This window comes from Hippopotamus amphibius, chromosome 6, assembly GCF_030028045.1.
Source record: "Hippopotamus amphibius kiboko isolate mHipAmp2 chromosome 6, mHipAmp2.hap2, whole genome shotgun sequence".
Taxonomy (NCBI): Eukaryota; Metazoa; Chordata; class Mammalia; order Artiodactyla; family Hippopotamidae; genus Hippopotamus; species Hippopotamus amphibius.
The window spans coordinates 79,829,968-79,853,253 of NC_080191.1; positions in this window are offsets into that span (position 1 = coordinate 79,829,968).

Genomic DNA, 23,286 nt, shown 5'->3' on the forward strand with positions numbered 1-23,286 from the left:
CTATATAGAAGAGGAGGGATAGAATTTATCATAGGAAAAATAAAATAGCTACAATGTTTACTACAATCCTTGAGAGAAAATTCTAGATTTGAAATCTGGCATGAACTTTTATTAGCTATGTACATGAAGTATGATTTTCTGGTCCTCTTTTCCTCATTAAAAAATTATGGTAATTTATAGCACGTATCTCATCGTATTATCGTGAGTTATTGAGATGATTAAATAAGGTAACACATATAAGTCAGTTATCATGCTGTCATTGCTGAGAGTAAACACCTACTGAATTTTAAATGTTATATCTTATTGTTATTACTCTCCTTCTACTTCATCATTGCCCTATCATCATATCATCATCACCATCAGGTCAAAGTGGCTGATTTACATGTATCTTGAAGGATGCCATTTTTAACATATTTTTTAAGTGTAAGATGGTCCTTAATAGCAGCAATAATCTGTATCAATTAGATAAGTATGCCCAAGAAGAATATTTGGGATTATTTGTCCTAAATCAGTTACTCCCTAGGGACTGTTCTCATCACAAGTCATTTAAAATACTATCTAATGAGGGCTTTGCCAGAAGCAACACAAAGAACTTAAAGGATGCCTTTGATATCCAAACAGAATATTTTGAATTTTTACTTAGTAGACCCAGGTAGCTGAAATAAATTACCTCATTTCTCAGTTTCTGGAAAGGTAGACTTTAGGAATTTTCTAAAATACGTTTGATTTTGATGATTTAATAAAATTTTATTCCTACTCTGTGTGACTGATCTTAAATACACCTGTACTTTAGAAACCTGTTTTTAATCACTCCTCATACCCTGAAATGTTATTGCACATATCTGACATTCGTAGCTATTTGTCACAGATAATCTGACAGTATTAGTTGCTTAATGGATATTAGACTTGTTTTTCTAAGTTTTTGGTCACTACATATTCTCATAGTGATAGCATTTTCCAGTCTTAAAAGTGTAAAATATAGTTAATGTGTATCTATATATATATACACACACTCACAGGAGTTAAAAATGCCTTTTAAATATCTACTTTATATGACATAGAGCAATTAATTTTATTTTACAATGGAGAACAACCGAAATTTCAGACCATTAAGTAATTTATTCAAGATCACTCATATAGGAAGTGGTAGAGCTCAGATTTCAATTCAGGTAGGTCTTTACACTCAAGTTTGGTATTTTGGCTTCTTTTCTAACACAGATATTGCAAATGCATGAGTCCATTGTTGCACTAGGTTGGGAGATATATGAAAGCAGGTACTTTTTCTTGGTTTCTTTGTACTTCTCAGAATGTCCACTGTATTTCTCAGAATATACACACTGAATATTAAAAAAAAAATAAGATTGATTGATGAAAAAGGAAGCCCAGAAGTAGGTCAGAGGTTGTATGTTGGAATGATCTAGTCCCACCTTCTGTGGACACTAAAAAAGTAACCTTAGGCAAGGCTGACATTTAGTTTCTTAGTTTACAAAACATGGACACACTCAAATTTTGTATGACCGATCAAGGTTTACTTAAAGACATAGTAATCATAGTAAAGTGTGAATGGAGTACAGGGGAAATGTAAGGAATAGGGTAGGAACCTGGGAATTTTTTCCATCCCTAAGCATGTAGAACTTGAAAGGAGAAAATAGTCTGCAGAGCAGACCCTAGCCACCTAAAGGAAGCTTGTAGGGGGAAATAAGACAACTGACTTCACTCTCTTTCCTTTCTTATGCCAATTCTTTGCAGAACACCAAGTTGTTTATATGGTCAACAGAGTTCAGTCTACTGGGGCAGAAAAATAGATGAAGAAGGGTGGAGAGTAGATCTGGAGGCTCAGCAAAGCTATTGAACACATAGATCTTTCTGTATAGTTGTGTGAAACAATGAGATTACATATGTAAATGTGCCTGGTAAACTATAAACTGAAGTGAATAAAAGTATTTGTTATTTCATATTATTTGAAAGTTTAAAAAATAATTGATAATTGATTGAATCAGAGTGCAATGCTTTGTATAAAAAATACAGATCTGCAAATCATCCAGATGAAGAACAAAATTTTAGTTCTAGTTCTATTATATTTTCCAGGAAATACAGTGGTTCAAAATATCTAATTAAAAAAAAAAAACTGTTGATCTAACTAGCCTTACAAATAATTTTTAAAAAGTCACACAAAAAACCCCAAAATTGCATTTGGGTTGCAAATGCATTCAGCTTTTTCTGTTTTCAAGTCCTCCCCACCTATTTTAAAAATCCTTTATCCATGCTAAAAGAATACACGCAAACACATTCCTCTAAAATTCAGATAAATAAGAAAAAATGAAATGACAGAAATTTACATTTAGAAGAAATCAAAGATCATTAAGTGCTTCATTTTCTATCTACAAATGATGGAAGTGAAGCTGTGAAAGGTAAAGTCACTTGTCCAAGGTCATGGAACTATCAGAGGGGACTTGAGGGTGAAGGCTTTGACTTCCTGCATGGGATTCTTTCCCATCTTCATTCAGCTACACCCACAGAAGAGCGCTCATTTACTTAGGCATCCTCTGATTGTTTTTAATTTTCATATATGTTTGCTTTTTTTTTTTTTTTTGGGGTTCCACCATCTGGCTTGCAGGATCTTAGCTCCCTGACAGGGACTGAACCCGTGCCCTTGGCAGTGAAAGTGTGGAGTCCTAACCACAGGATCACCAGGGAATGCTCTCTGATTGTTTTTAAAAGTTGGAGATTGTTATTACTGATTTCTTTTTTTAGTGTTTTTATTTTCTTGACATTTATTCTAATATAAGTATTAGGATATGAGAGTGGTATGTCACTCCACTGGCACCCAGAACTGGCTCAGCTTATATGACAGTCTAGATAAGTTCTGCTTTCTTCTGTGCTCCATTGCATGCTAGTGTTAAATCAGACAAAGAAAATGACCATCTTATAGATATGAGGATGTAGGTTTTGCTAGAGCCTCTAAAAACAATATTATTTAACCAACGGATTATCAAGCACCCATTCATCCCTTTGTTTATTCATTTTTTCAACTCCTATTGAATCAATGGGGATACAACAATGAATGAGGTATAATCTCTGACCTCAAATGGGTCATAGTCTAGTGGCTAGTACAGTGAAGCAAACTGATGAAACCACAGAGGTACATTCAATCTTTGAGGTAAGCATTTGGTATCATGAAAGCACTTACTATGCACCAGTCTCTATTCTAAGTAGTTCACGTGCGTTACCTCAGTTAATATTCACACGTGTCTGAGAGATTGGTATCATTATTTTCCTCATTATACAGATTATACAGTGGAAATCCAAATAGATTAAGTAAATTTCTCAGTAGTTATATAGTTACAAAATCAGGGCTTAAAACTCCTAAACTGTCTGACTGAAAAAATCCAAGCTCCATTATTACCTCTCTGCAATCAAAGTATTTGTGTTTACCACTGAAACTCTCACAAGATTCTACAACACATGTTGTTATCTGTATATGTGCCATTTTTCTACTAGATCCTTAGTTGCTCAGAGAAAGGAACCATGTTGCATGTATCTGGGACTTGAGCTATCTAACATCATGTTTCGGGAATAACTGCTTTAGAAACAAATTAAGGAGTAAATGACCGCTTCTCTTTATAAACTTGTAATTGAAGAAAATGGGTAAATAATATCAAATGTAAAGAATTAGACAAAGACACTGGGTCAAATTTGCAAATTCATTTTGTAATGGCAAAATGTAGGCTCCTATCGTAATGCAGGATGATCTCAATGTTCAAAGAATAATCCTGTTCTATTGTTAAATGAAATAGGGATGTCTAATTAGCTAAGCACAGATTTTTCTTTCTCTTTTCCTCCCCCAGAAACCCATTCAATTTTTAAAATATTCAAAATTCCTAAACGAAACAATTTTAATCATCTATCTGTAAGTTGGTAGCATTATAGGAAATTGACAGCCTAGCATCAGAGTTAAACACCCTTTAATTCTTCTTGCTCCTAATTTGTATCATTAGCGTATCTTAGTCTGTCAAAGTAATCAAAGCCATCAGTGGGGGAGAAAAGGTGACTTGTACGTACGAGTATCATGTATTTATTAATACGATTATTTAAATCATTTAGTTGGCAAGAGCTTATTTGTAATGGGTACAGTCGCTGACCACGTGTATATTAGCGTCTTTCCACCTTGCCAAAGGTCCCACCTGCAAGTAAGCAAGCTGGAACTAGCATCAAGGAGTGATAACACAGCTCTGAGTCATGTGTGTTCTTACACTGAAGGCATACACGTGTGGCCTTTGTGTAAGGCATAAGCAAGCTAGCAAAATCAAACCAAAGCTTCTGGGATAGCATCTCTTATTTCATTATTCTCCAATTAGAATAATGTGAGACCTTGTGGGCACATGACCTAGAATGAAAAGCCAAGTTTCACCATATGCATGCGCACGTGTTGCACCCTACATGTTGATATGAAATGTTTCTCTCCTACTTAACAAGCGTCTTTCTCAGCTCATTGCCTTCCAGCGGCTACAACGTGGAGCTGGGGAAGAGGCTTCCTCTACAGTACCAGGTGGGGGCTTAGGAACACGTACCTACCTTACTCTCTCCCCTGCTTCTCATGGCATGTGTGTGACTTGATGCCACCACTGCAAATCCTCCGATACGGCAAACTGAGTTTGGCCAGTGCCAGTCACTAGAATTATAAAAGCAATTCAAAGAAACTAACAGTTGCTTTGGGATCTCTAGTAGGACTACTGTTTCCTCTTTTTCCTGTCCTTTGCCTGATTCCCAGCAAAAGAAAAATATACATATGCATGCATATGTGTGTAAACTATGCATATGAAAATACATAGTCATTCATAGATGAGAAACACATACTCACCCATTTAGAATTCCCTAGGAGGAAAAGCCTAACTTAATAGAATGCAACGTTTTATTTTTAGTTTTGAGAAAGTATTCATTAAGGCTAAAACAGGAAAGACGATCAAAGCACATGAAAGAGAAACTGTATTCTTTGTACTTTCCTTGTTGTCTCGACTGAAATTTAGTCCTCTTCACCTCTTGCCCCACTGGATTCACGAACCTCCAGTTTTCTTCTCCCTTTTGTGCTAAACTCAAAAAAGTGCCTAGAAACCAAAGAATAAGGTTGCCTGTGACTTATGTATGTTTGGAATAGGGAATTACTCTAGCTAAGTTTTCTCAGATACTTTTGAATTATTTTTCTCCCTCAAGGAAAGGGAATCTTTTCTTTTTCTTGTTTCTTTTTCTCCCCTCTTTTCATTGTCAATTTAGAAGCTGCCTGAAAGAGGCACTGTGAAAACACTGGGTGGCAGTCCCTCTCCCTTCCAGCCACCAACACAGGAATGGACTGTCATCACGGGTGCTCCAGCTATATAACATTGTATTATTTCCCTGCTTTTGCTGGCTGCACCGAAACTCCAAATTCTGCCGAAGCCCCGCAGTTCCGTGGAGACAGCGCCGTGCAGACCAGCAGAAATAACAGGTTTTCCTAAAAGCATGTGTCACAAAGCAAAACCATGAGATTTCCTAGGTCAGCCAAAACATGAAAACTGGAAGTGAAAAATGTCCTGTTCAGTGATCCAGTCAATGGGATTAAATCACAAAATTCCCAACAGTTGTTTTCAGTAATCTCATCCATGATTTTCTGAGTACAGATGTATATTCTGTGAGCCAGTATCTTTTTTTTTCCCTTCACATTTAGTTCCAAGTACCGTCGTCATTTATTTATATGAGTTTCCTGTAATCAAAGCATCTCTAAGGGCTAGCATGTGGAGTCTTCTGCCATACTCTTGTTCCTTCCCTTTTACTCTATAAAGGCCCCCTTCCCCCACTCTGTTTGAGACAAGAGTTTATGCTATGGAGATCCAAAGTACACACGGTACAGCTTGCCCGCTGGGACATGGTATGGTGTCTCAGCTCAGGGCTCACAAACCAGTTTCTAAACTCCTGAGCACTGCTGGATAGAAAATAAAGTTTTTTTTTCCAGTTAATTTTAAAGATTAAAAAATATGACAGTGCAAGACACTCAGAAAGTAATTAAATAGGCAATGTCTGACACTATATATACTGTAAGCAAAAAAAAAAAAAAATTTTCCCCTAATGCAACTTTGTAAATCAACTATACTTCAATAAAAAAAAAAAATTCCCATAGGGTGTATCTGATATAAGATGTTTAATTAAAATAGCCAAAACCATTTAAAGAGCCTGAATTCCATCAGGAAGAAGCAGGTACTTTAAACAGGCATCATGAAACACTGTACATAAACGGGAGTTAGATATCCGTATCTGTACCTGTATCTATACCTAGTCTTTTTTATTGTTGTTATGCCACTAATAGTTTAAAACTAAAAAAAAAAGTAAACAAGCAAGGAAATAAATACATTAAAAAAAACAGGCATATTTTTAAACCAAATACATTTACCACAAAGCGTTCCATGTCCCATAACATTATTTTTTTAACATCAACATCCCTAAAAGAGCAATATTTCTCCAATGCTAATTATTGCAAAATTCAATGAGACAAATGAGTTAAAAGTTAAGGTACAGACTCCAAAATCATGGATAACAGTTAGGAAAAGCCCGTAAGAATTTATTATTCAAGTAATTTCAAAACAATTAGAACTTATGAATAATTTTTTCCTTTTAACAAATACTTCTTGAGTGTCTTCTATCTGTTAGCCTTTGATGTGGGTCCTGGGGATTCAGCCCTATACAAAATAAAGGAAGCCGTGCCCATGGGGCGTGCTCCCCACACAGCAGGCTCCTGTCTCTAATTCTAAGTTAAAAGATGAAGTAACCACTTCTTATACATCATTAAATTGTCTAGTACCTTACCTTGTCATTGGAGGTGCTCACAGTTTTGGTTTAAAAATAAATCAATGACTAATGTCTTTGACAAGGTGATGCTTGCTTGTAAAAAGCAGTATGCCTGCATGTAAAATGATCAGGCAAAAGATTTTTTTAAAATACACAAATTATAAAGAAAAACTGCATTAAAGTTTTGTTATTGTAATATTAATTATAATGTGTAGCCTTTTGACAGTACATTTCTAGAGTCATTAATACTTTGCTTACTCCTCTGCCTACAATGTAACTTAAATATTTATAATAATATACACAGAAATTCTAACATTTTACTTTTACCAGAAATTCAATATTGAAGTTTTTATATATAAAGTGGAAAATCTTGCCCATGTGACTCATACATTGTGCCTGTGACTTCAATGCCTTTAACAAGACAGCCTAATGGCCCATTATTGTTTTTAACATGCCACCTTAAAATAACCTTTCTGCAAATTTTCTGACATATTTTATCTTAGCCTCCATTTATTTCGTTTATATTGACCCTGGTCCCTTTAAAATAGCTGGTTTTTGAGAACCATTGGAGTAAGTGTACCATTTCTGCAAAGACTTTCGGATTCTTCCAGTAATTCCACGTTGATGCTGCTTAGTTTTATGGGTAGCAATCTGCTCTTCTTTTGGAATCTGTCAAGATCGGAAAAATACGCATTAATCATTTACTATAGGAGCCTGTACTGCTCCAAATGTCCCCTATTTCAAGATGACAATTGGACACTTATCAGGAATTACCCACTTCCTCACAAGTGAGACGCTGGCTGTGCACTGTTAACTGTGAATTCTACCTCCCCATCAGAGGCTGTTCTTAGTGACCCCAGGATGGACCTCCACAAGTTCTTATGTCAATACATGGCTGCCATATAAATATACCTTGTTTATGATGGACTATAGGGACTGTTTCACTTTCAGACTGAGTCTAAACCCAGACCAGTTCCAAAGGAGCAATGCAGCTTTTCAAGAGCCTTTGGGTCAAGAGCCATGGCCACCTGTAAAAGACCTCTTCAGACTGCAGGTAAGCCTAGTAATGGAGGAGGCCAAAAAATCATGGTTCTAAACTCGACAAATAGTGTTGTAGGAATTCAGTGAGAAATTGAGTTGGTTTCTCCCTCAAAGATGTAAAAACCCCTCTTTGACTGATATTGTGTGAAGCTGTGTGGTCCCATGATATGATTAAACAGAAGCCTCCTGGAAAAATTTTCACCAACTGAATGTCTTCACATTGCTGCTACCTTTGAGACTCATCTTCTCACATGCTGACCTAGGTTCATAGCCTTTTAATTTCTCATGCCATCTCTGGCAGGTAGGATTGTCAATTAGAGGGCAACCCTTCCACATTGCTCTTGGAAATGCAAAACCCTGAGTTAGCTATTTAGAATGCAAATATTGCTTTTCTAAAATATACCATAAGTGAATCACCCTTAGCATACAAGCCAGGCAAAACACCCAAGAGAAACACATATATTATTTCTTACTTAATCCTGGATCATTCTGTCTCTGAAAGTATATAATTTTCTATTCTTCAAATCTGGACTCATGTTATCCCCAAGATTACTAGGTTGTGTATAGTATAATTGCTATCCACATGTCGAGATATATGTTTTAGTTAGAAAGAGAGAGAAAAAGAACAGAGACTTAACACATCTATTCATTTCATTCTGTCTTTTCATATTTCATTCACATCTATTTCATTCTATTCAACATCAAGAGTTTCAAACTGGAAAGTAAAGATTTAACATGCAGTAAAAGATAAATTACAATATGGAGTGGTAATCAAGTGTCAAATTAAAATATTAAATTAAAAAATCCCAAACACATGAACATTTTTGTAATGTGAATTCAACACTGTAGTCAAATATGCACATAGATAAAGTGTGAGAAGTAAAAGAATAAAGGCTATGATATGAAAGACATTGGAACTTCGGGTCTTTACAAATTCCTTTGGATGACTTTTATATCATTTTACTAATAAGGAGAATCAAAGAGTAGTTTAAATATTATTCCCAATGAGTACATGTAATTCCAACACATACTAGGGTCTCAAAAACGTTGTTGAATAAATGGAGTGAATAAATAAATAAATAAATAATAAATAATAAATAAAATGTTGAAATAGTCCAGGAATGGTTGTTGTTATCTAGATTTTATAGATTTTATCTAGAGAAATTATATCTGGGACTTGAATGAAAGAAATCTGAAAAACAGACAAAAGAGAAGGGTGCTATATTGACGTGGAGTTGAGAGTAAGAAAGTCATGCTTAGCAACTGAAGTTAGGGAAATAAGAGAGCATTCTTTTACAAAATTATGTAAATGCTGTATTCAAAGTGATATTCAGGAAGATTAATTTGGTAGAATAAGAATATAAATTAGCAGAAATTTTCTGTTAAATAACTTGATAAAACATATCAAAACCCTTTCATCTGAGTGTTAGTATTTGCCTGGCAATCCAAATTTATAAATTTATTTTAAGGAGATAATTGGACGGATAAAAGGGTGTGTGGTTGGAGATATTTTAGTATTGTTTTTAATGATAAAAGATGAAAATGGAAAAAAACTGAATAGCTACCAACAGCCAACAGGTTAAATAAACTCAGCCATAAAATGTGTAAATAACTTACTAAATTTGGAAAAGTGCTCTTACTATATTTATTGAAGAAAAAACAAGTTATAGAAATGAATTATTATATAATCCAGATATTAAAACTATATACATTTCTAGGTTTGCTTTTTTCAGAATTTTTTCATAATGGTGCAATATGACTCTTTTAAGGTATTCAGTTGTTTCCTCACTTTGAATTGAATCCGTGTTTCTAACGTCTCTCACTTATCTATCTATCTATCTATCAATCATCATCTATCTATCGTCTATCTATCATCTATCATCTATGTATCATGCATCTGTTGGCTACAGTTAAAAAGCACCTGTCCCTAAATACAAATTGCTCTTTCTTGTTTCAATATGCTGCTCATTTACCTCCACTATAATTACATATCCACTATGATTTATCCATCTAGGTGCTGTTAAAGCTATCCATGATCTTTCAGTTCAGATATGATTTCTTTCTTCTCAAGTCACTTTGACTGTAGGACAATCCTGATGTCTGCATCAATAACACAGAGGCTACTGTATTACTCAACCCCAACCCTCATCTGTTCCAGTTTGAAGTCACCAAATTCTGCTCCCTGAACCTCAGGCTCTTCATCTTTAAAATGGGACTGCTGAGTGCTAATTCACAGGGTTGTTGTATAGATAACATGTTTAGAGCCCCTAGAATACTAGCATGGTTAAAGCCCTCTAGGCATGTGAGTTCTTCCTCCAGGCTGTATGTGTGACAGCTCCCTAACTGCACCGAAGAGTGTTTAAGGGTAGATGAATCCGAATATTTTTCCCCCTGCTAGTGTGATGCAGCACCACGTATTTAGCAGTTGTTCAATAAATATTTGTTGACAGTGTGAATAGAAATTCACCATAATGGAATTTTGAAGCAACTTTTAAATATCCTTTTGGGAGACATACATAAAACGGGGTATTTCCGAAAATATATATTCTTTTCTCTTTTTCTCTTTCCTGATGTCTTTATCTCTCTGAAGTAACAGAAAGAAAATGTTTTCTAATGTTATGGGGAACACAAAGCAGTAATCTTGGCAAAGTGTACATTAATGATTTTCTAGTTGGTCACCTACTCAATTGGTCAGGCCAATGGTGACAACAATAGGAAAAGCAGGAACAAGTCTCATTAAAATATCACTGACTTCTTTACTCAAATTATGAGAAGAGCTTACTTTACCCAAATTATGAAAAGAGCTTACTTTTTAAGAAATGCGATTCCTTAAAAGAGAGTTTTTCTTATTGATGAAATGAGTGTGTCAGCTTTGCGAATTGGCTAAAAATTGCTTTCTTGGGCAAGCTGAGGTATTGTTGGGGAAATTACTGTGGGAGCTTTTTTTTTTTTTTTTTTTTGGTTATGTTCAGGTATTTCTTTAATGCAAGCAAGCAGGCAAACAAACAAACAAAAACATCCCTGAATGAAGGGAAAAGAGGTTTGTCTCCTGACTTTTCTATTAATTACACAACAGATAGAAACATTTCAGATCAAAGCAGACAACTGTAATCTTGTAAATTTATGTTTTTTTAATTGAGAGTCAATACAATTTAATATTCTGATCACCCTAAGGTAAAAATATTGTTACTCTTTTTAGGCATTTACTTGGCATAATTAAAGGCATGTACCTGGATAAAATGGGCTGAGTAACAGTTTTAGAGAACAAAACATGCTTTGTCGGAATGAATATATTTGGAAAAAAAAAAACTTTGCTCAAATCATTTGAGAACCTAACTACAAACTAAACTGGAAAGTAATTGCAAGGCCCGGCTTCCACATTTAATCAGGTGGCAACTATTGGGCTTTCAGCTCACAAACTATAAATGAATTCTGTAATATTATTAGTAATTGTAGCAACACATTTCACAAAACAGGCTAAAAATAATAGCAATGTGTAAATCTCATTGCCATGAGGCTCCTAGTGCCAAGGCATTTATTTTGCATCATATCCTCACCAAAAGGAAAAAAAAAATCAAACCCAAAACAGATCAATAGAGCTGTCACTGAGTCATCGACGCCTCTTAACTCTGTTCCCTTCCTGCTGTTGCAGCACCTGCTGTTGCTTCTGGTTGTGCACTCCCGCTTGCCTCGGGAGCTCTGGTATTTGCTGGCAGTTGTAGGAATCAGAGCAGGGTCTGACTCAGTGTCGCAGAGGCCAGTGTATCATGAACCCCGTAGGTAAGGAGAACTGCCAACAAAATGTTCTTAATTCACAATGGACAGATTATGAAACTGAAACAGGAGCACAGAAGCTGTGTAGGAGGAGGAGGGAGAGGAAATAAGAAGTAGAAGAAGGAAGAAAGTGGCAGATGTAATTTTTTTTTTTTTTTTTTTTGCGATTGGTACTAGGTACTGATAAAGCACTAATGATTGGAATGATATAGCCATCCTTTTTAAAAAGACAATATTTAAAGGCCCATCTCTGGCTAGAAGGTGAAGAGATGCTATGTTGAATTCTGGAATAAGGAAAATGTCTTTATTCTCATCTCTCTTTTTCTCTTTCTTTTCCTCTCTCTCTCCCTTCCCTTTCCCCCTCCCCAATTTCTTTCCTTCCTTCCTTCCATTCTCCTTTTCCAAAGTATATAATCACTTAAGCAATTTTTGGCTACATCTTTTTGAAAGGAAGAGAATGTTTTATTCTGGGGGGGTGTGTATGTGTGTGTGTGTGTGTGTGTGTGTGTGTAGGGACACAAAGTAACATTTTCTAAACTGTATCTTTGCCAATTTTAAATCCATCCCTCTCTTGAAGGTTTTTAATTTTGCCATACATTTATGTCATTCTTTACCTAAGTAAAGTAATTTAAAATTTCAAAACTTACAAGAACATATCTACTTATGATATTTTTGCATGTCTTACTAATTGAGATTTTTTACATGTGAGTAGGAAAAAAAGAGAAAATGATGACTACATCAACTCTTTCTTGGAATAATTAAATAACTTCGTTCAGTGGAAACAGCACAAATTTAGCCTTTTGACAACAGGAGAAAAAATGGTTCACCCTTATTTTACTAAAGCAAAATCTTGTTACAACAGACCATTTGTAAAATAACAGAACAAAATTTGAATCTCTAACATAAAGCCTGCATGAATTGTTTTGTGTTTCTCAGGTATGGATTACATAAATCTAAATTATAAAATGATTTGATGCATAAAATATTTAGCAAGTTATTGTGGTTTAGAAAGAAATCATTTAAACTAGTGCTATTTTCAAAGACTCTTCCAGTCTACAATATATCAAGGATGTGAAAATGACTTTATATGTTAGAAAATTGGCCTTTAATGAGAAAAAATATTAGACAATTCTAAGTGCAAAGCTATTAACTGGCTGATTTCTGATCCCTGACACAGGATGTCATCCTCAACCTACTGCCTGGCTGCTCCGCATCCTGTGGGAACCAGAGGCTTCCGAAGATTCCTCTTTACAAATAACAATCAGTTCAGATAGAGGAGACACAAGGAGAGCCAGTTAAATCTTTCACATCATTACCAGCCTCATTGTTTTGCAAATCAGTAGCACAAAGTAGAACACGTGCATGAATCCTCTTACAGGTTTCTGAATGCTAGGGATTTCAAATATGTGAATCCTGTTGATTAGAGGTAAATGCATAAGCTGCATGACAAATCATTACCTTTACCAGCTAAGTGACTAGTTTAAATGAACAATTACAGGTTACAGTTTGAATTCATCAAGGTTTGTCCATCTAAAATGATGAGCCTTTCCCCTCTTCATATGTCAGACCATTATTATCATGAAGTCTGCCATATCTGATCACTAGTGCATGTGAATAGCTCCAAACATCGTTTTGAAAATATCCTATTTATAGCAGAGATATGTAGAGTCATCCAAAACACTGTGTGCTTTAACATGCTAACCCTCTCTTGGCAAGAAATTCTTCTTGGGAGACTCTAATTTCTGAAATGATCAAGTCCTGAAGCTGAGTGCCGAACAATGGGATAAAAAGTGATTTATCTGTATTTTAACTAGCTGTTTTTCCCTTCTTCATAATTTATTTTTACAAATGCAATTATTCATTTTCTTCAGTAGGTGACTAAGTTGATCATATTTCACTTACAGGTATTTAATATTCATTTTCCTGTAATGATTTTTCAGTACTATTTTCCACAAATGTCAAAATCCTGAGTTGTTTATTTGAATGCTGAGTTATTGCTCTAATAATGAGAAGCTCTAATTACAGAGTGCAGTGAACTAGGCAGCGGAGAGCTTGCATCCCAAATATTTCCACTAATATCAAGACATATGAAGAGTCCTAGTAACTTCTTTAAAATACACTTCCTACTTTCTGGTTGCATGGATACAGACTATTGTCTAATTTTTGAGGGGTTGCTGTAAGTTCTGGGGTAAGAAAGTCCTTATCCTTGTTTGTACTCTCTTTTCAAATCAGGCTTCATCTCAGTTTAAGATGAATAAGAAGCTTATTGCTCTGTAGTTCCTGAAGGCTACACTTTCTCACTCAACTCAAATAGCAGCACAGAGAGCAAGTTGGCACCAACCCTTACCCTCGGTTTTTCTTGTGGGCACCTCACTCTCACTTTTGTTTGTTATGCACATCCAAGCAATATTAGTTACAGGGAGCACACAAGGAAAGAAACCATTTCCCCTCCTACTCCCCATCTGTTGTGGAAAACACACAGGTTTTTCCACCACAGGTTTAGAACAACCTCATGTCCTTGGAGCACAGACTCTGACTACGTTGTAATAACAGTGCGAACCTTCCTCCCACTCCTCAACCCACAAACTTATTTTAAGGCTGCCTTCTGAGAATAGCCTTCACCATGATGCTGTTGGAACACAAGCTACCATATTAAATAAACAGCAATGGCGTGAGACTGACTTATCCTGGGGAATCGACCATGATTAAATAGCTCCATTAAATAGCTTCCCTTCAGAGTAGCAGTGACTACAAGCCTTACGTCTATGGGTTGGAATGTCCTCGCTATTTTTCCAAAGGTAAATGACCCAAAATTAATTCTCACCAAAGCAAGGCCTAATTTTATAAATTTTTTAAATTAAAGTATTTAAAGTTTTCACTAAATATTTGCTGATTTTTTTTTACCCCCAAACTGCAATGTTATATTATTTTTTGACTTATTTCCTCATCCAGGGACTAAATGATCAGAAATTACACATGAAGGTTAAAAACCACTTAAAACGATGTACACATAACTAAGAAAGAATGTTGAGAAAATAGCTGATTCAGTAATAAAGCTGAATTAAAACTCAAGTTCTCCCTCTCTCTTTTTTCTCTCTCTCTCTCTCTCCCCGCTGAATAGCACAAGGGATTTAACCATACTGTGACATGTGAGAAAAATTAATTGGGGGCCTCTGATTACAGAGGTATAAATCCACAGCCTTAGACTCTATTTTTGTCTTAATCACAGGTAATTTGTAGAATCTTTCCAAAATTATTTTAAACAATTTTTCCATACTAAAAGAGACTCCATATTGTTTTAACTGTCATGGGTTAACTTAAAAAAATACATTTGTTAGCAAGCAACTCTATGGCAATTTTAGGAAAACAAGATGGATGTAATTCTTTTGGATCTTATTTATTTTGTTTTAATACATTTTTAGTATCACTCAAGAATATACACAAATGATAATGCTTGAATTAAAACACAAGGCTTATAACTTCCAATAGCTAATAATGTGCAATTTATGTTGTTATTAGTAATTTTACTTCAACATTAATTAATCATGAAATTTTGAGATAGTCAAATAAATGACAGATTCCATATATAACACTGTTCACAATTAAAGAAAATTTTTTACTATGAAACTTTAAATTAATCATTGAAAACATCATAGGCAAGAATTAGTACTTGGCACCCCCTACTGACTTCACCAGAGACTTTAGAAGAATGGGATGCACCCTTGATTCTGCCGCACATAATACCAGCTTATTTAAGTACTCAGGGGAAAGAAAGCACGCTTTATTTTTCCACAGGCTACACTGATAGTAAAATCTTAAGTTCTGAACAGAGAATTAAGGTGATAATTATTTTAGTTTTTCAATTCCGCTCTTATCTGAAAAACCACCTCTTGATAGCTAAATTTTATGCCTCCACTTAAGCTTCTTAAATCTTGCTTTTTCATAACTAACTTTCCATAGAGAACCCTTTATAATGGATTTATCATAACTAACCCTTCAGAACTGAAGGATATGTTCATTATCCCTTACTGAATTTGCTTCCATCCCTCCACTGTTAGGTACCTCAGAATAGTGCTGCCTGGTAGACATAGTGTAGACTGGTTGGTGCTCTCCTTTTGCCACCCTGAAATCTGAGTGGAATTCTCTCATGTAGCTGTGTCTGTAAAGAAGATTTAAGTTCTTACCTCAAAGGTTTATTGAAATACTGTTAATTACAAGGGGATAATGAGAACTCACCAACGGAGACCATCTCAGTTAAACAAAAATCAGTTTATATTAATATGGCAATTAATTACATACATCAGAATAATTTTGAAAACCTTTCCCTTGTATTTATAGAGAGTCTAAACTTATATGAAATAAATTAAAGTATTAATTGTAGGGAATTAAATGGAGAAATAGAAATATATATGAACATCAGTGGTGGTCTTATCCAATTAAAAAATTAATCAGCAAGAAAACAATGAAAATTTTCAATGATGAGCATTCTTTCATCCAGAGTTAGGGTGGGGATAATTTGTATCTCAATGTCATTCATCTTTTTTTTTCCTTTTACGATATTAATGAGGAATATGTACCAATTTTCCATAATACTTTGGATTCTTACAAAGCCTAGTGGTTTGTGAGAGTTTACACTATATAAACTAATGTACCCCAAAGAGCTTGTAATGCTAATGGCATTTATCAGGTATTGTTTGTAAAGGATGTGAACAATAATAGTCCATCTGCTATGTTCCCTTTTCAGCAGAGGAATCATACAAATTAATGCTGGCCTGGATGTAATCTACTTAGGATGACTCGTGAGAGTAATAAAAATCATGCCTTTCTTTTAAAAGCAAGTATTTGTCCGCTAGTTATTTTTATGCTTTTTCTGTGAAGTCCTTTAACTCTATCAAATGCTTTACAATGATCTGGGAAAAATACCTAATAATAGGACTGCCATCATCAATAATAATATTAAACTTATATTTGTAACAACCTAAGCTTATGCTATGGTAATTACAGGAGAGGAAAAAGAGTATATGAAGATGTCTCAACTATAAAAACATAAGAAAATGAAAACCAACGTTTATTGAATGTTTACTACTTTCGAAATATTATCTCCTTTTGACTTTCACAGTATCTCTTTGAGACAGATACACAAATTAACGCTGTTTTATAGTGGAGGAAACAGAGCCCTAGAGAGCATAGAAAACCATTCTGAGGTCACACATCTAGAGCATGACAGAGCTGGTTCAGAAATCCTGGTCCATTTTCTGAAAAACTTATGCCCTAAATCACTATGAAAATGGTCTTTTCGTATGGGCTGATAGAAAGCAATAGATAATGAAGTAGTACAGAATGACAACATTTTATGATTAAATGGATTTGATTTATTAATTATGAGAATCACCTATGCACAATACTTTTTAATATCAGTAAAACATACACAGTAGGTACAATTTATGTTAGTTCTCATCCATAAGCCAACAGTTTTTCCTCCAATTTTTAGGGGAAAATGCCAATAGATTTCTATTTAATTATATCCTTATATTTTCTGGTACATGACAAAATAGAAGACAGAATAATAGCTTACGAGTGATAAGAAAAACAATACATCAACATTTCATGAGTAGGAACTATTTCTAAATCTTAGAAGGATTAGAACATATGCAGTTTTGGGAAATACTTCCTTTCATAGATGTCTGGCCCTTTCTTCACTTTTTCTTCTATTATAAACATTTTTTCACTGTGTTCCATCCTTCCTTTTAAAAAAATTAATTGATCTATCCCTTTTATTTTTTGTCAGTATCTCCTTTCTTTAACATTTACTACTACTGTTACCATAGTGTAAATAACTGAAGCAGAGGAGCAAAGATTAGAGTATATGAAAATTTGATTCCAAAGTATAAGACTGTGTTTAGATTGTTTGGATGACTTCTTTTTGAGCAATTAAAGGATTCATCTTCCTCTTCTTTACTAGAGAGAAGTATTGTATGGCAGTAAAAGCAAAGATTATGGATTCACACAGATTGGGACTTAAATTTTAGCTCAACCACCTACTGGGTATAAACATTTGAACAAGTAATTCTTGTGTTCTCAGTCCAAATGTGCATTGGAGAAAATGATACCTATGTTTATTTTTATGCATTAAAGATAACTTACATATTTAATTAAACAAAAAAATGTATTGAGCGCTTACTGTAGGTCAGGTACATTTTTACTAACAAAATAGACAATTATCTCACTATTTGTAGAATTTTTATTTTAAAGAAGAGAAAGAGAAAGTGAATAACTGACAACTAATAAATGTTATTCTTATGTTAGAAAATTATTTGGAAAAAAATGTAGAGCAGGATAAAAGACAGGAGTGCTGGGAGTGGTGCAATATTTTTTAAGCATTTATTTATTTATTTAGGTTGTTCTGGGTCTTAGTTGTGGCATGCAGGATCTTTGTTGCGGCATGTGGGATTTTTAGTTGTGGCATCTGGGATCTTTAGTTGCGGCATGCAGACTTCTTACTTGCGGCGTGCATGCAGGATCTAGGTCCCTGACCAGGGATCGAATCTGGGCCCCCTGCATCGGGAGCGTGGAGTCTTACCCACTGGACCACAAAGGAAGTCTCAACACACTGTAATTTTTTAATATGCAATGTTAGGTAGTTATCATTGAGAAGGTGACAGAATTGAAGAACGTAAGGAAGACGGCTATGTGGAACTCCCAGAAGAAAGAGTACAGCCAGTGCAAAGACTCCACAGAGGAAGTGCCTTGTATTAGAATAGGAAGCAGTGTAGCATGGAAGAGAGCAGAATATAACTCACAGACATTACAGAGGGATGCAGGTGATTTACAGAGGGATGCAGGTGATGCAGGGTCTTTCTTGCAGAGAAACACTCAACAAATGCCACTGTTAATGTGTTTAGATAAAAAATGTTAGGCTTACCAACAGAAAAAATATTGTCCTGTGACAAAAGAATAAACATAGCATTGTAAATATGTATTTAATACTGACTGTGTGTTAAGCATTGCACTGATCACTAAAAACCATTTTCTTCTTTATTCACCATGAAAGCCCTATGTGGATAATGTCATTTCCATATCCACTATACAGATGAGAAAACTGAGGCTCTAATAGGTAAAGTAACTTGTTCAGAATTATACTCTTATTAAATGAGAGATATGTTATGTTATCTTAACATGATTTCTTTTTGTTTAATATTAAATGCATGTGTCACTTTTTTGCTCCCTTGCAAAACATATGTGTCATGTCCTTTTGATTTCCGGGTGAGTCCTTTACTTCCTTTTACTTCTCAGTTGGGCTCCTTTGAGCTCTTTCCATTATATCCTTTCCATAAAAGGCATTCAGTGTACGGGTTGCAGAAAATAAATTACTTTTTCACCAGCTCTCTTCTGTATTCTTCTCTTTCACAAGGGACTGGATTTAATTGCCCTTTGGCTATAATTAGCTCACTGTGCAAGAATTTTATTTTAAATGTGGCCAAGTAACAATTTTGTGATTTCATTTCCTAAATCATATATTTGAGGTCTCCATTTTTATTGTTGGTGTTTTATTACTGCTCATGGTATTCTTACTTGCATTAGCATTGATTCACTCATTCATTGTATTTTGGATATTTCCTTTTCTCTGAATGACTTTACTTTGTTTAAAAAAAATTATCATCAGTCTTTTGTTGAAATTTTTACATAATAATATGCAAATATATAATCAGATTTTAATGTTGGCAGTATGTAAAAAAACCTGCTTTTAAGGACACACGTGGAATAAAGATACATTTATTTTGTGTTCAAATGACATAAATATAATATTTTTTTCTTTTCAAAATTTATCATCTATTCCCTATTATCAATTTGATATTTTCAAAATTCACATAAAAGGAACACAGGTTCTAATGTATCTTCTAAATGCTGAATGGGATTTGTTGATCAAAATATGCTATTCCAAGGTTAATGTCTATAAATCATAATGTCTCATTTTTATACTTCTATATAATTTTCAACATCATGGCTTAATATTTATATTCCCCCTAATTTCACCCCTCTTCTTTCTAAGTCTATATGCTAATAACAAAAAAGAATTTAAAACATTATCAGAGGATTCCAACTTCAAGAAAGTATAAATATCCAAAACTATAAAATAATTTACTTATCAGAAGTATACAGGACTTCCTAGGTGGCGCAGTGGTTAAGGATCTGCCTGCCAATGCAGGGGACATGGGTTCAATCCCTGCCGCAGGAGGATACCACATGCCATGAAGCAACTAAGCCCATGCACCACAACTACTCAGCCTGCACTCTACAGTCCGTGAGCCACAACTATTGAGCCCATGTGCTGCAACTACTGAAGCCCATACGCCTAAAGCCCGTGTTCCACAAGAGAAGCCACTGCAGTGAGGAGCCTGTGCACCACAATAAAGAGTAGCCCCTGCTTGCCACAGCTAGAGAAAGCCCGTGTGCAGCAATGAAGACCTAACACAGCCAATAAAAAATAAATTAATTAATTTAAAAAAGAGAAGTATACAAGTGGTTGTTTGCTTTTGAGAGTATTTATATAGTTGAATTTTCAACTCTTAATCTGCTTCCTTTAGCCTGATAAGGACAAACCCAAGTTTTTATTTCCTTAGGCAAAGCCAAAATGATTTTTCAGCATACTGAGGGCTATACCCAGTGCTGCAGATTCAGAACCTACAACTTTCAACATAGGACTTTGTCATGCTCCCTCCTCAAGTCAGTGTACAAGACCAACAAGTGCAAATGAGATTTGCGGCAAATCCTGATCTCCACTCAATGACTCGTGAATTCAGTGCTCTGGTATCCAGCTATTAGAATCATTGACGAATACAAATTTCAGGGTTCAAAGAAATTAAGAGTTTACATGATCCAATCATTTTATGTTACAGATGAGGAACTTGAAGTTCTCATAAAAGAAGGAGCTAGTCAAATTTATTTGTGACCTTGATCTTAAAACAGTTTAAAAATTAACGTCACATAAATGTGTCAACCAGCAACATTTGCTAAATATTTAGTGTGTGCAAGGCACTAAAGTATCAATTAAACCATGGCAAATACTCATGATTTAATATTGAAAAAATATGATTTTCAGCAAAATAAATCTCTAAAATCATTTATGGTTCTCAACAATAGAGTACAGAAAAAAATCACAAGTGATTTTTTGTGTGATTTTTGTGAATTTATTTCCTATAATGTGGTAACTATTAAAACTAGGGGTGGTAAGATGTGAAAAGCCAAGGCATTATTGAGATGAATCAGTGAAAATTGAAGATCTAAAAAAGTAACTTAAATGTTCAATCAAATACTTTACCCAAAGGACAGAAACATCTATCATATTACAAATGAGAAAGAGAAAAGTGACATGTTGAATTAGGAAGGAAAGAACTTTTCTAAAAAAGGAGGACTTTAACTATTTCATGCCACTCCAACCCTATAATCCTAATAGAACATTGAGGGTAGACCTTGTAGTATAAAGAAATTAAAGCAACCATACAAATAAGCAGCTATGAAATAATACCAGCTGATTATTTTTGTAAAAATATTTCTTTTTTTAAACGTAAGGATTATCCTATTCTGACATACATGCTGTAGCTAATCACTATTTTGTTCTATGATTTTTCAGCATCTTGAATTAAATAAGGGATATTCATGAGAGGTATTTGTTATTCAATAGGTCTTAATTGGTTTGGGGAAAAAATTCAGTATGAACTACTGGTAGAAATTCCACTTGATTTTGAAAAATGAGCCAGCAATATTATTAACAAATTGTAACTAGTGATTTTGAATTTTTTTCTAAGTAAAATAAAGAGTTTTATTGTTTTTCTGCTATAACATTAGCGTTTGTTTTGTTTTTGTTTTTGTTTTTGTTTTACTTTTTATTTTTTTTTATTCTTTTGGGGGGTACACCAGGTTCAATCATCTGTTTTTATACACATATCCCCGTATTCCCTCCCTTCCTTGACTCCCCCCCCTCGAGTCCCCCCCACCCTCCCCGCCCCAGTCCTCTAAGGCATCTTCCATCCTTGAGTTGGAATCCCTTTGTTATACAACAACTTCCCAATGACTATTTTACAGTTGGTAGTATATATATGTCTGTGCTACTCTCTCGCTTCATCTCAGTTTCCCCTTCACCCCCCGCCCCCTCCCATACCTCGAGTTCTCCAGTCCATTCTCTGTATCTGCGTCCTTGTTCTTGTCACTGAGTTCATCAGTACCATTTTTAGATTCCGTATATGTGAGTTAGCATACAATATTTGTCCTTCTCTTTCTGACTTACTTCACTCTGTATGACAGATTGTAGTTCTATCCACCTCATTACATATAGCTCCATCTCATCCCTTTTTATAGCTGAGTAATATTCCATTGTATATATATGCCACATCTTCTGTATCCATTCATTTGTTGCTGGGCATTTCGGTTGCTTCCATGTCCTGGCTATTGTAAATAGTGCTGCAATAAACATTATGGTACAAGTTTCTTTTAGCGTTTGTTTTACTTTGTTTTATTTTTTGTTTTACAATTTTAAATGTTAGGAACTTCACCTGACAAATTAAATTTTTTAAATTAAATAAATCTCATTTAATTTTACTTCATTGCAGCATTATTTACAATAGCCAGGACATGGGAGCAGCCTAAATGTCCATCGACAGATGAATGGATAAAGAAGATGGGGCACATATATACAATGGAATATTAGTCGGCTATAAAAAGGAATGAAATTGAGTTATTTGTAGTGAGGTGGATGGACCTAGAAACTGTCATACAGAGAGAAGTAAGCCAGAAAGAGGAAAACAAATACCGTATGCTAACTCATATATATGGAATCTAGAAAAATGGTACTGATGAACCTAGTGGTAGAGGAAGAATAAAGACGCAGAGGTAGAAAACAGATTTGAGGACATGGGGAGGTGGGGAAGGAGAAGCTGGGACAAAATGAAAGAGTAGTATTGACATTTATACACTGCCAAATATAAAATAGATAGCTAGGGTGAAGCAACTGCATAACACAGGGAGATCAACTCGATAATTGGTGATGACCTAGAGGGGTGGGATAGGGAGGGTGGGAGGGAGGCTCAAGAGCAAGGGGATATGGGGATATATGTATAAACACAGCTGATTCACCTTGTTGTACAGTGGAAACTGGCACAGCAGTGTAAAGCTATTATTCTCCAATAAAGATTGAAAGAAAAAAAATAAATCACATTTAATTTTACTTCCAATATTTCCAAAAACTAATAAATTGTCACCTCCATTTTTGATCCTCATAGATTAACTGATTTATTCAATATTACTGAGTTAGTATGTTAGAATGAAAGAAATCTGAACCTTAGAGACCATGCTATTTCCACTATGTGAACTTTCTATTTGTCACATATATAAGAATGTCTGCAGAGTAAAAATATGTAGTCAGCTGGTAATGACTTCAACTTCATTTTTAGACAAGCTCTTCAAGAAAGATAGTTAACCTTTTACATTTTCTAAAACAATATCTTGGAAAGAAATGGGCTTGTGTTCTTAATTCTCTGACCCACAGTGATTGCAGGCTCCATTAAAAGCCTCTTGTCTTACACAAGCAGAAATGCAATCAATGTAGGTTACTGGTCATTTTCCCAAAAGATTTAAAGGGTAGTTCAGAGTTAGGGAACA